This window comes from Tupaia chinensis, unplaced genomic scaffold (assembly GCF_000334495.1).
Source record: "Tupaia chinensis unplaced genomic scaffold, TupChi_1.0 Scaffold147038_1, whole genome shotgun sequence".
NCBI classification, from domain to species: Eukaryota; Metazoa; Chordata; class Mammalia; order Scandentia; family Tupaiidae; genus Tupaia; species Tupaia belangeri.
In genome coordinates, this window is record NW_006206889.1 from 439121 (window position 1) to 452804 (window position 13684).

The following is a 13684-nucleotide window of genomic DNA, read 5'->3' on the forward strand; positions in this document are numbered from 1 at the left end:
AGCTAAACTGCATTTTGAATCAAAGATTCTGTTTTGAATGTAAGCTTACAGTCAGAAACAAAAACACAGCTTCTGAGTTACTCGTGTGTCAGTTGGCAACACGGCAGACGGAGATAAGACACTGCACTTACTTGGACGTTTGCCCAAATGCAGTTCAGTGGATTGTTGATAAAACATTTCCTTTCAAGGCTCAGAGTTTCAGAAGGAAAAATGTGACAAAGATTATTGATGCCACATTTAAATCTCCACAAGCACCGGCAGTATTTGGAACCTAGTAAAAGAGAGCCGACGTAGCAACACGTGGCATTACGCATTTGTCAAAACTTACGGAATGCTTGACACACTGACTGACGTAAATTATGGGTTTGCCTTAATAACGATATGTCAGTACTGATGCATACATTCGAACAAATGTACCACACTAGCGAGATATTTGAAACAGGGAATTGTGTGTTGGGAATAAGGGGGCAGATGAGAACACCTGATTTCTCCATAAACCTAAAAATGTTCTAAAAACTAAATTTTACTAATTAAATGGTTTTTTAAGGGAGTCAAACTACAACTCTCTCCTTTGATAAAACTTATACGAGCCAGCAGGTGGCGAGGAGATTAAGGCCCTGGATTCCACCTGCATGGTTCGAGTCCTGGAACCAGTAGCTAGAAAATCACACCAGACACGTCTATGTGCGCAAAATTACAAGAGGAGAATAGAGAAGGGACTGTGGAATGGCCATCCTCCCAGGGAGTGATTTCTGTCCCTGCTTCTGTCCCCATTCCTCTCCCCAACCTCTCCATCCCAGTTTCTCTCTGGCAAGTACATGCATCCTAGAGCAAAAAACTAAAGTAAATAAATAAACCTTACATGATTTTTCTAATAATAACATTAACCATCCTAAATGTCAAATTTCAAAGGCTGGACATTTTAGTAACTCTCCATTTGGTTATTTTATTGTGTGATGTTACTAACTAGGCATTTTGTAAATAACTTGTCACTTAAAAAATAACTTGTCACTTTGTTGCTCTGTTTTCCTTGGTTTATAAATAAAAATCTATAAAAGCGCAGCTGATACTGTAAAGAGCTATAAAATTGTTCTAGAACCTGAACATCTTTAAAGATATTAGCATAAAATTTCCATTTTGTTTTTTATCTGATTTCATTGTGGTTTCTGAGATTCTCAAATGGTTTTTGTACTTTGTAAGTGTACGATTTTAAGAAATAAATTACCAAGATTCTTTTCAAAATTAAATTTCAATGCCAAATTGAGGGCCTTTTTTAAGAGAGACTTTTGATTTAGAGCATGTGCACTCACTGAAGAGACAGACAGAAAGCAAGAAATCACTCCCCAGGGGGGATGGCCACACTGCAATCCCTTCTCCTCCAATCTCCTCTCGGGATTTTGGGCATGCACGCACACACACCCGGCATGTTTAAAGCCATCAGGTCCAAGATTCAAACAGCGATCGACTATACTGGAGTCCAGCAACGTAACCATTATACCATCTGCTGGTCCCCAAATTGAGGATGATTTAAAAAAAATAAAGATGAATTTGAGACACCTCCCAAGGCCTGGGCATGTCTGCTTTCTGTGCTGGTCATCTCACCATCAGTTTGTTTATTTATTTATTTTTATTTATTTTATTTTTATCATTATTATTTAGATTTCCTATAGGGCATATGTGCTTACCAGAGAGATAAAGAGAGAGTGAAAAAGCAAGCTGACAGGTCTGGGGCTCAAACTGCAGTCAGCCATGTGGGTGTCCAGTACCTTAACCACCACACCACCTGCTGGCCTATTCACTGTCAATTTAAATGCCAGGACTCTGCCTGTCTATTCTGAGGAGAAAGACTTTTCTTCTCTTCTCAGAGAACTGGATTATTCTAAATTAACATTCATAGGCACAACTATCTGCAAGTATGAGCTCCCCCCACGGAGGCTTCTCTCCCTCCTGTCTGAGTCTCAGCCTCAGTGGCTTTTCCTGGAGTCAGGAGGAAGCAGCCACAGAACCGTGTCTCGTGGTGGCCTCTACGCCGTGTTTAAATGAGATGGAGTGTGCTTTATGCTTAAAGGAGGCCTGCCGCTCACTTGCTGGTACCATTAGACGTGTTACTGATGTGACCACGTGGGAGGCGGCATAGTAACATTAATAAGAAAGGAAAGTCAAGTGAGACTGGGAAGAGAACAGGCAGATAGATTTATTAGAAAAACAGGAGCACTAAATGTCAAGATTTTGTTTGTTTGCAATAAGGCGTGTGTACTCACCAGAGAGAAATGGAGAGAGAGGAAAAGTGAGAAATCACTCCCTAGGGGGATGGTCACACTGCCATCTCTTCTCCTCCATTCTCCTCTTGGGATATTGGGCACACACGCACAGGTACCCGGTATGTTTTCAGGCTGCCGGATCTGGGACTTGAACCTCACAGTTGATCTTGTGGGATTTAGTGCCTTAACCACCATGCCACCTACTGGCTGCAATTTCAAGACTTTCATATTAAAACAAAATGATGAGAGAATTGACGTGCGTCTTGGCCCTGTCTTCCACCTGCCCTCTCTAATCCGTGTATGGAGCCTCCAGTTCAAAAATGTGTGTATCCATGATACTCCTGGCTGCTCGGCTCTCTTGGGCAGAGAAATAAAAGGATTTGCCTGGCATAAACCTTCTGTTAGCGTCTGGGTATGTGTAGCTGTGTGTGGCCTGTTGCAGATGGCCCACTGCCACAAGAATCCTGTCCTGGAGCAGAGGGCCCTCTTTGCTCCCAGTGGGGACAAGAACAGGAAGCAAGTGGCATGGGTGGAGGCCTGGAACCCAGGTTGCTTCAGGCAAGGGATCCAGTTATCAGAATGGAATGTCCTCAAGGGAGAGACCATTAACAACTGGCCAGAGCTTGATTTTCAGGAGAGTCTGCCCAACAGTTACCACTAAAATAGTATGTACACTCAGAGCAATTTGACTGTACTACTCGAGAAATAACTCAGGCCGCCCTGTCTTGGGGTGGTCCTTGTATCTTTCCTTCCAGGTGATGGTTCCCCCCTTCCTCTCAGAGGAAGTACTGATCCTGCTCACCCATCTCTCCTGATGGGGCCTCCCCACCTACAGAGGAGTCTGCTCTGTACACTCCTTAACAAACCTGTGTTCACTCTCCCTCGAGGCTTGCTCTTAAATCCTTTTCTGCATGGAGCCAACCACCCTCACACCCCAGGTAGGGACCCTCAAGAGCTGAGTCTCCCCAGCAACAAGTGAACATCTGGAAATTGTCCTGGACAAACCTCAGGTAACCCTTGAAGTGGCAGTGTTTGCCATCCACAGTTCCAAAGTTGCTCCGGCATCTGCTAGTCCCTGCCAGAGTTTTCTCTATTCCTTCGTAGGCAAGCCTATGCCCACTATTCAGCATGAAGCAGCTTTAGAACATAGACTTTATTACTTCTACCATGAAGATTAAGAAGAGTAAAATCTCTGAGGGGAGAAAGATAGAAGGGAATCGAGGCAAAGGAACATTCCAAACACCTAAACTTTGACAGACAAGAACTGGCTTAGAGACTGGGTCTCCGGTTGGAACCAGTATGATGGGCGCCTAGACCGACCTTGCTCAGCCTCATTAAACCCCATTGCGCTGTATTAACATGCCAGATGACACTCCCACCTGTACCACGACAGTTTGGAATAACCATGGCAACAACAAGAACTACATTAATAAGGCCAGAAAATGGGAGGGAGAGTGATTCCAGGAAAACCACTGCCTCATTCTCAGAAGTCGTGAATAAACCACCCCCTACTTAGCCTGGCATTAAGCCACGCCACATAAGCCAGACACCCACCAAAGGTCAGGGCCGCCCTGCCTATGGGGTAGCCCTTCTAGCTTTCCTTTTGAGTAATAATTCTCCCCTTCCTCTTGGAGGAGGGGATGAAACTGTTCACCCATCTCTCACTTATAGAGTGGTCTGCTCTGCACACTTTCCTTAAGAAACTTGCTTTTGGGCCAGCAGATGACGTGGTGGTTAAGACGCTGGACTCCCACATGGCCAACCGCAGTTTGCGTCCTGGACCTGGAGGCTTGAAAAACTCTCTGGATGTGTGCATACCTGTCCCAAATCCCAGGAAAATGGAGAAGAAGGGATTGTGGTGTGGTCATCCTCCTGGGCAAGGGTAGGGAGGTGATTTCTCACTTTTCCTCCCACTGTCTCTGTCTTTGTCTCTCTCAGGCGAAGGCACGAGCCCTGTGGCAACAACAACAACAAAAACAAACGAACGAAAAAAAGAAATTTATTTTCTCTCTCCAGAAAAAGAAGAATTTTCACTTTAGTTCATTTACAAAGAATAAAATATAAACTACATCAACATTATTTTACTTTTCTAAATAATGATATGCCTTACAATGGTTACAAATAAATTTTCAAAATTTTTACAGTAATAAGAATATGTGTAGATAAATTTCTTATTTGGATAAACTCTCAAAATAAAGCTTGAAAAGCAAAGAAAGAAAACCTGAAAGGGATGATACCACACTGTACAATCTTATCCACTCTGGCATGACTCCATTTACTCCTCTCCGAGGATACAGTGATAAATACCTGCGTGTATACTTTATCATGTCAAATCTGAATGCCAAAGAAACTAGAGGAGATTACAACACTTGTGTGGGGACAAACACCATCATGCAGACAATAATTCTCAATGTTAGAAGCATGAGAATTACCTCAACTTTGTGGAAAATGCAGGTTCTGGAGCGTCCTCCCAGAGATTCCAATTCAGTGGGCCTGGAGTGGGGGCCTTAAATAGGAAATTTCCCCTGCTTCATTAGTGATTCTCAAGTTGAAATCCACTAGAGTTTTATATACCTTACCTTAATGTGCATGATTATTCTACGTGAACTTTTATGCTAGTTTTGTTCCTAAGCATTCCATTACATAACCACCAGGAGGGACCAGCAGTTGGCATAATGGCTATGTCAATGGTCTACCATGTAGTCCACCATGGTTTGAGTCCCGGATCTGGTGGCTTAAACTCACGCTGGGCACGTGCGCGCGCATGTGTGTGTGTGTGTGTGTGTGTGTGTGTAACCAGGATCCCGAGAGGAGAAGGGATTGAGGCGTGGCCATCCCCCCTGGGGGTGACTTCTCACTTTCTGTCTCTCTGACTCTCTCTGTCTTTCTGGTGAGTACATGTGCCCTATACTAAAAACCTCTCCAAAAAAATCACACACACACACACACACAAAAAAACCCACCAGGATTAAAAGTGACGAACTAAAGTTCATTAGTGTTATGTTGTACTGTAGGGCATGTGTGGTCACCAGAGAGAGAGAGAAAAAGGGAAAGTGAGAAATCCACCTGCCCCCATCCCTGGGGGAATGGCCACACCATCATCCTTTCTCATCTGTTCTCCTCTCAGGATTTTGGGCTTGCACACACACACACCCAGTGTGCTCTTCGAGATGCCAGGTACAGGATTCAAACTATGTAGTCAGCCACGAGGGATCCAGCTGTCTTAGCCTCCACAGCACCTTCTGACCCCAACGAACTAAAGTCCTTTAAAACATAAATCAAGAAAGTAAAGAAATGCACTCAGAGGTTTGTCACCAAAGACAAACGGAATGGAAAAAGCCACTGTAGATCCATCTTCAAGTTACCTCAATCATAATGCTCTTTCCGACTTTTCTGTCTGTTGATGGCACCCCCAACAGGCCATCACGTGCGCCTGAATGAAAGCTTCACGTAGGGAAATAATGGTACCGCTCATGAAATTATTAATCAGGAGGGGTAACGTTCCAGCCATGGTCATTAAAGAACTTGGATTCAAATCATCGTCACATGATATTAGAGCTAACCTCAGACACAGGGGTGAGCACTGTGAGTACAAAGTCCCATTTCTGACCTGTCCCTGGGGTGCCCAGCCCAGAGCCATCATGGGGCATCCCAAGGGGCCCTGGGACCAGGCCAGGATATGGAAAGGGGGCAGGCACCAGCTCAAGGGGTTCTCGGGTCAAGTGGTGGCAGCTTGAACATTGCAAATGAATGAATGTAGGCTCTAACATCTACGAGGTCCTGACGGTATACAAAGACAACTTCCTTTTTTCCTTGTCAAATTAATAGTACTAAATAGAGGTTAGTTCAGCAAAAATGCTGCTTGTTTGAGTAGTTTTTAGAGTGTATTATTTTCTCTTAAAAGGTACTGAAATCTGTATTAGTTTCCTAGGGCTATTGCGATGAAGGTCCACAGACCTGATGGCTTCAAATAATGCAAGGCCCTTCTGGAAACTCCAGGGAAGGGATTTCCCAGCCTCTGCCAGCTCCTGGTGGCATGGAACAAAGTCTGAGCTTCGCTCCAGTCTCTGCCTGTGGCATTCTCCTGGTATGTGTCTGTATCCAAATTTTCTCTTCTTTTTTTTTCCTTCTTCTCTTTCTTAGTTCCAGTGTTGATTTGCTACAGGGGTAAGGGAAGCAGTCATGAAATAAATTTGATAACACGACTCACACTTTTTTATAAGTGATTTTCATAAATTCACAACTTTCATATTTTGTTGAACTAAAAAAGAAAAAGAGAAAACTGGAAAAGGACATTTCACTAGATGTAAGTAGGCCAAATCACATGATCTCTCTAAATGAGAGACTTTACATGAAAATGAGTACACTTTTCCAAATAGTTTTCTTAATTTAGTGGCTTTAAATAATTTACCCCTGGTGCTGAATAGGTCCTTGGGTTAGGTTCAGAAACCTCCTGCACCCTATCTCATAGGAATTATACAAGTATTTATTATGGGGACCAGAAGTTGGTGTAATGGCTATAGTTGGACTCCCATGTAGTCGACCGTGGTTTGAGTCTCGAACCCAGTGGCTTAGACTCATGCTGGGCACGTGTGCATGGATGCCCACTATCCCGAGAGGAGAGTGGAGGAGAAGGGATTGCTGTGTGGCCATCCCCCTGGGCGGGGGTTGGGGGGGTGATTTCTCACTTTCTGTCTCTCTTTCTGGTGAGCACATGCGCCCAATAGCAAAAATCTCTCAAAATTATTACAGAACATGCATGAAACATTTTCTTGTTTAAATCTTAATAGTAAAGACAAGAATGTTAAAAATCCATATGACTGCTCTGTTTTTCAGGTCTTTTTCTCCTAAATGTACCTTCTGAATTCTTTGCTATGCTGTATGGACTCACATGTCCATCAGTTTAGCTCCCTGTGGAAGGCGGCAGTAAGAATAAAGAGAACAGAGCTGTCGGAACTGCTTCCTCCTCCCTTCCCTTCATTATCGGTAGTGAAGTTTACTGAGAAAAAAAAAGGAAAAAGTACCACAGTCTGGAGGCACCTAGAGACAGAGGGAATTCAGAGGAAATGTGGTTTTGGAGAGAGATTAAAGTCGTATTGGGAAGGTATGGCATTTAACTGAGCCTTTTTACCCTTCTCGGCAGCCTTGGACTTAGGTAAGGTGTGAGGTGTCAGGGACGTGCCCCGGCCCTTCATTAACTGACATTTCCATTAGTGTTTTTTCTTGTGAAATAGAAGAAATAGTAACACAAGCGCTTGGTGCCACAAGCTTTCGAGTCTTGAAAGTTCGTCACTAAGCACACTGTACCTGCAACTGAGGGGAGGAATCACTTTCTAAATAAATGACGCCAGAAGAATGTCCTCAAATAGAGACCGAAGTCACTCTCGCTCCCCAGGAGCCGAGAGAGAAAGGGAGACAGAGCCTTTGCCCCTACTTCCATGCAGAATCTCCTTCCTCCTCGACCTCTGTACACCTCACCTCTCCCACGCAGGTCAGGCCACGTGGGGAGGTGGCTGGGAGAAGTCTGGTCTTCTCCTCCTGGCCCCCCACTTCATAGGGCAGCATGAAGCACAGGCAATGGAACTGTCCCAGGAGGGCAGTGCGTGATCGTTCCTGAAACATCTGAGTCTTGTTCCCCTTGCACCTGCTCATTCAGGTGGAGGAGCGCTGTTTCCAGTGCACAGCTGGGTGAAAAGGTGAGGCGGACAGCACCAGGGTTTCTCCAAGTCCACTCCTGGAAAGGTCACCTGGAACAGATGGCAGACCTGTGCATGAACACCCAGTTGTAGCAGCTGCAGCAGACATGCCTGCCCACGCCTGCCTCTAGCTCCTGCTCCAGGCTGGCACAGGTCAGCTCTAACTGAGCACAGCCTGTGATTGGGCCAGCGCATCCTCACTAGATAGGCCCTGTACCACAATTGTGGAGTGACCTATGCGGCAGCTCAAGCCCACGTCGTAATGCTATCTCACCTCTGGCACCGTTCCAGCCTCTGGTCACTGACGGCGGCTATAAAGAGCTCGGCAGAGGCCGGCAGGAGAAGTCCTCCCTCCTTTAGCCACCTGGTCCGTGCATGGAGCACAAAGCTCAGCAGGGTTCGTGCAGGAGTCTGTAGCCCACAATAGGATTCGCTTGCTTTGGCAACCACCCTCTCCCCTGGCCCCAGCAGGACATACACCCAGCCCTCCGGCCCATCGAGCCACAACACTTCCCAGGCCTGTTCCAGATGGCACTGGCCTCCAGTGTATTCATGCCAAGCTTCCTGGGCACAGAAGATATTCTGAATGCCGGTGCCCATGCCCATGCCCATGTCCAGCTCCATCTTCCCTGCAGCACTGCCCAGTTTCACAGGATGCCCACGCAGTAGGCATCGAGGCAGGCATGGCCTGTGGTCATCTCCTGGTGGACTGGGAAGTATGAATAGTACAACTGGTCCCACCCCATTCGGTTTCCCAGATCTAAGGTGGCAGGGCTGCCTCCTGCTCCTTGTTACCATCCTCTTCATTTCCCTCCCCTCCTTCCATCCCCCCCCAATTCAAACTTTCTTTTCTAGGGGTACAACATCTTGCCAAATTCCCGCTTTTCATAAGGACACAGTAAGAGCAGAGCCCTTCTAATGACCCCCTCTTAACTTAATTAAGTACACAAAGATCTTTTCTTTCTGTTTTTAATTGCCAGAAGGCATGTGCGCATGCCTGGCATATTTTTCAAGCGGCCGGGCTGAGATTTGAACCTTGGTTAGCCATGTGGGATGCAGCTCCCTTAACCACCAGGCTACAAGCTGTCCTAAGATCTTATTTTCAAGTAAAGCTCACAGTAACCAGGACTTAGGAATTCAACACCTCCCATAATAAAAGTCATCTGTGCATGAGGGGGACCCTGTGAGCAAAGACACTCTAAGGACTTTCTCCCCAGGTGTGGTCTGGGCTGTGCAGGGGAGCACTAGTTACTTATTGCTGTGAAACAGAGCACCCCACGTGTAGTGGCTCACAGTCGCCTATGGTGAACTCCTCTTAAGCTCACAGTTTCTCTAGACCAGGGGTCCCAGACAACCTGTGTGGGCGCTCCTGGCTAGCTCACTCTCAGGAGGCTGCAGGTGGTTGTCCCTGGGGCTGCATACCTGAAGCTTCACTGGGGTCCAGTCCAGGGTGTCCTGCTCACAGGGCTGGTAGCCAGGGCTACTGTTGCTCCAGGCCTCAGCCCCTCCTCTGCAGCAGGTTCCACCCATCCTGATGGCAGTCACTGTCGATGTCCCAAGTGATGCCATCAGTGAGGACAATGATCTCTGGTGGTCCCCCTACAACCCCCAGGAAGCCAAGGAACAGCCCCCTCCCTCCCCACTCCCTTGGAGCACTCCCATGAATTCCACAGCGAGGTTTGGCGCAGGCGGCAGGGAACTCAGACTTTTCTGTGACCAGGTACTTCTCCTTTTTCTGGAACGATGAAAATATCTGAAAGATTTCTCTTCACTTGCCAGGTGTGAGCACCACAGAACGTCCTGGGCTCTGTGCCTGGCAGGTAGGCCAGCTGGACCGTGGCACTCAGCATGCTTCGTCTGGGAAGCATAATGACAGTTCAAGGTACTGAGGCTGACCTGAGGCACTGCCCTCCCTGGATCTTAGCTGACGTCTGACTCTTGCTCTTTATTTGGGGTCAAAGGGCTGAGGAACACTCAGAAGGATGAGCCTTCACATGGAAGAACCCCAGAAAGAAAGCCTTTCTTAGGCACAGTTTTCTTGAAAGGGTGAATTTTCAAATGTCAGTCAAAAGGCCCCTGAGACCTGAGAGACCCATGGCCCTGCGTGTCAGAGGGAGCAGCCAAACCTCTTCTCTGCGAGAGGCTGAGCCCGCGGGCTAGGGTGGGCTCTGCTGAAACAGCCAGGGCGGGGACCCGTGGCCATAAACTAGAGTGGAGCATTGAACAGTGAGCTTCTCCACCTGCCTCTGTGTCTCCAGGGCAGGGAGCCGAGGTAGAATCTTGGCTGAAAAGACGGCACACGAGATTCACGGCGAACGCATCCGCAGCGTGCCTTCCTCCGTGCGCCTACCCCACCGCACCCAAGCCCACCCTCCTGGTCATTCAGCCCGTTACTAATATTCCCCAGCTCCTGGGTGCCAGACCCGCCCAGGTACAAAGCAGATAAAACTTGCTGCCGTGGAAACGTGCATTCCAGTGAGAGGGAAACAGCACAGGGAGGCGAGAGCTGGGAGGGGGTGAGAGTGGTGGGTCCTGGGTGGGAAAGGTCAATGGGGTCATCAGAGTGACCTCCCTGAGGAGAGCCTGGAGCCAACAGTGGAGGAGGTGAGAGGCGGAGGCCTACGTGATGGGGAGCAGCGTCCAGGCTGGAGGAACAGCGAATGCCGACATGGGCAGCATGTGCTGGGCTGTCGGGGAGGGCTGGGTGGGAGGTGACCTCAGTGGGGCCTGGTGACCAGGGAGGCCCCAGTGAGACCCCAGGTCTTGACCGGGCTTCCTGGCTTCTGGCTATAAACTCGGCTCTTGAGAGCCAGGGGGCGAGCAGAGTCAAAGCATCAGGATCCAGGAGGTGGGCAGTGGCAAGAGGAGGGTTCTGTGGACCTTGGGGTGTCTCATCTGAGCTCAGTGCCCGGTGCCTCCCTGGCACATCTACTGAACATGTGAACACATGCATGTGGAGGGTGGTCCCTTATGAACCTTGAGCTCTGGGTCGAGTGTCATCTTATCCAACATGTACATCCTTTGGTCTCCAGGGTAGATGCAGGACATGGAAGGGATTGTCCCTTCTGAGAACACGCACCTGGGACACACAGGGGTTGGTTGTCTCCTGTTCACTCGGAGCTGCTGAGCTTCCTCCTCCCCCTCTCTGCCCCACGACCTCCTGCGAGGTCCCCTGGGAGAAGGGGATTCTCTGGGGCACTGAAGGGAGGGGCCCTCCAGCTTTATTAAGACTGCCTGGTGAAGTGCTCTCTGGGCCAAGGACACCTCCTGAGGTTGTCTCAGCTGGCAAGGAGCTGATGCTTCTCCTGGCCCCGGTGGTGTGGTCTCAGTCCTGAATCTTCAAGGTTGTAACTGGCTCCTCGTCCATACACAGACCCCAGGCGGGTCATGGGAACCAAGCATGAGAATGTACGGAGGGGCCACCTTGGACCCGAGTGCCCGTCAGGTCTGGTGCCCAGCATGTAGGAATCAGCTATGGCTGAACAGGGAGGTGTCCCCTCTGAGTCGTCAGAGCAGCAGGTCAGGGCACCAACTGTGCAGAGTGGTGGGAAGACTCACTCCTAGGTCTCATGCAGGACAGCACCAACCAACTACCGCCTACCCTGTGGCAGCCCCTGAGTAGAACAGGAGGAGGTCCAGCCCTGAGAACCAGAAACCCCAGGGAGGGCGGCCCAGGGAGGGAACTGAGGTCTGGGCCCAGCTACCCTTGAGGGTCCCAGGCAGAGTGCACAGGCCAGGGATGGGGGCTTTCTAAGTCAGCCCTTACCATACACTCCAGGGATGCGGGAGGAAGGAAGAAACCAAGCCACCCTGTTGCAAAGCTAGACCCACAGAGGCCATGTTCGCAATTTTTTGTGGGTTTCTCGGTCCCCAGTTAGAGAGCTCAGAGAGAAGCTAACTTAGTTTTAGACAAAAGTAAAGAGGTCACGTTCCCTTGCCATGGGTGTGGCCTAAGGAACTCGCTTTATACACACGACAGGCCGTCCCTCAATCCCACCTCACGAAGACCCCAGCCTTGCACGCGCCCTTCCAAGGAGGCCAGCCCTGGGCACAGGAACCCAGGACTGAGCAGGGCCTCAGGGTCAGTGGGCTGCCCAAATTAACGCTGTCTAGGCCAGCATGGGGGTAGGAGCTGGGGACTGGGCTGGATATGGCTTGTCCTCCAGTTCACACTTTGGAATTAGTCCCCAGTATAATAGCGTCAGGAGGTGGTGAGGCCCAGTGGGCAGTGACTGGATTGTGAAGGCATCATCCTTCTGTGGGATCAGTGCTATCCCCGTGAGACCCAGTGAGTTCAGGCCTCCTGAGAAGGGGTTATTCTCCTGAGAGTAAAAGGAGAGCGCTGCCCTAGGTCTCTCTCTGCCACACCCACCACCGTCTCTGCTCTGTTGGCCGTGCTACGTCATAGATTGAGGCCAGCCCAGGCCTTCGGACTTTGCAGCCACCAGAATCATGTGTTGATAAACTTGTACTCTTTATAAATCATCCCAGTCCTGGGTTCTTTGCTAGCAGCGCCATAGTGGACTAAGCCATGCCTGGACCTTGGCAAGCTAAGCTGCAGATTCGTGTGCCCCAACTGACCAGACCTGGCCCAGTCCACCCCTGGGATGGAGGAGAAGGCTCCCTCCTTGCTGTGAGCCATGCTGGGGCTATGAGAGCCTCCCTAAAGCAGGGGAGGACACAGGAAGGACAGGGACATGTGAATCTAGATGCTCGCTGGAGGAAGGGCAGGCATATTCAGGAAGGAATAGCTGGGCCACTTCAGGGTGTAGAATGTCCCTGAGCCAGAGTGAGGAAGGCTGGGAACAGAACCACGGGGGAAGACAAGTTCCAAAGCCAAATAGGGATAGATAAATAGATAAATAAATATAGTGGGGATATCTATATAGATATAGATAGATAGATGATAGATAGATAAATGATAGACAAATAGAAAGATAGATGATAGATAGGTAGATACACGATAGATAGATATAGATAGATAGATGATAGATATAGAGATAGATGATAGATAGATAGAGATAGATGATAGGTAGGTAGATAGATAGAGATAGATGATAGAGATAGATATAGAGATAGATATAGATAGATGATAGATATAGCTAGATATAGATATAGATAGGTGATGATAGAGATAGATGTAGATAGATGATAGATAGAGATAGATAGATGTAGATAGATAATAGAGATAGATACATAGATAGACATTACAGATAGATTGATAGATAGATAGATGATAGATAAATAGATGATAGATGACTGACAGATACATGAGAAAGAACAAATGTTCCTTCCTTACAGAAGTACTCAAATAGGAATGCAGAAAATCTGAATACCTCAGCAGTGATTGCTTGGGGAAGAGCCACTGATGGGCAGAGCATGAAGGAAGAATCAGGGTCACCCATAGCCTCAGATATCTCCCCAAATACTCAGTACTCTTGTGGTTTAGCAAATGTCAATATATTCTCTGCTTGTTCCCCCTACCCCCTGCAGAAGATGGACCTTCAAGTCTCTCCCCTGGATGGGGCTGGACTGAGGGATGGGATACAATCCCAACGAACAGAGCAGAGAAAGGGAAAATAGGGTGTTCTTGTGGAGAAACCAGCAGAAACCCCTTACCCATGGTCAGTGAGATCACTGGGATAGGAGGACACTGCGTCCCCCCAACCAGATGTGGCAGGGAGGGCACCCCACCTCTGCAATGTCCTCTCCAAAAACCTCTCCCTC

General features: G+C 48.3%; 1 pseudogene; it reads right to left on the reverse strand.

Annotated features, from left to right (window-relative positions):
* Nucleotides 1–7812: 7812 nt before the first annotated feature.
* LOC102496729 (protein arginine N-methyltransferase 6-like) lies at nt 7813–8703 on the reverse strand (annotated as a pseudogene).
* Between the last annotated feature and the right edge of the window lie 4981 nt (nt 8704–13684).